Source organism: Mastomys coucha, unplaced genomic scaffold (genome assembly GCF_008632895.1).
Source record: "Mastomys coucha isolate ucsf_1 unplaced genomic scaffold, UCSF_Mcou_1 pScaffold21, whole genome shotgun sequence".
NCBI classification, from domain to species: Eukaryota; Metazoa; Chordata; class Mammalia; order Rodentia; family Muridae; genus Mastomys; species Mastomys coucha.
The window spans coordinates 43147796-43148830 of record NW_022196904.1 but is presented as its reverse complement, the minus strand read 5'-3'; positions in this window follow the sequence as shown (position 1 = coordinate 43148830).

Here is a 1035-nt window from a genome sequence, read left to right as displayed (position 1 = left end):
AAAGAACCACTAGGAATAATGACACTGTATATAATAACTGAATAAGCACACCAGAGACAGATGTTACATTTATTTTATGTACTATGTTCAGTATGTACAAAAATTAATCAAATTATAGTTCACAATATGCAGATTCTGACCTGAGTTCAAGGAAATTGAATTACATAAAAATATAAACTCAGTTCTTAATAAGAAGAGGCAGAATTTATGTGCCAATTTCCATGTTTTTTCTTTCATTATTAGTGACAATCTTTTATCCTCATATAACCCCACTGGCCAGGCCTCTGTGTGAAGTAAGCTTACTCTGTAAAGCTGTAAATCCTGAGCCTGGACAATTGAGGTCCTGAAACTAGCTAAGACTGTAGTACCAGTAAAAGTGTAACTAAGGGACATCATGTATTAATCAACTATGATGCCTTCCATTAGATCCAGCTTATATTCATTCTTTAGCCATTATCTATCTATCTATCTATCTATCTATCTATCTATCTATCTATCTATCTATCTCTATCTCTTGTTTTTTGCTGTTTTCTTTTTCTACTTTTCTTCTCTCTCTCTCTCTCTCTCTCTCTTTCTCTCTCTCTCTCTCTCTCTCTCTCTCTCTCTCTCTCTCTCTCTCTCTCTCTCTCTCTCTCTCTCTCTCTCTCTGTGTGTGTGTGTGTGTGTGTGTGTGTGTGTGTGTGTACATATGTATGTATCTTCGGAAACTTTTAACTTCAGTTTTGATGAAAGTAACATTGCCTTTTACAGGATAGCATGCAAGATAATAAAATTGAAAGCCTCTGGGTTAAACAAAGAGAAGAGAAGAGAAGAGAAGAGAAGAGAAGAGAAGAGATCTTTCCCACTTCAGAGGGAAAGTCTGAAGTCACGTCTGAAGTTCAGAATTCAAGTGATTCTCAGCAAATTCAGTGAGGATGATAAGCAAGAGGCTAAAAGGTGGTGTGCATACGGAGTGTGGGATGGAAGCAGTTACCAAGCTTTTGAAGCTATCAAGAGAAAGAAACCGGGCGGTGGTGGTGCATGCCTTTAATCTCA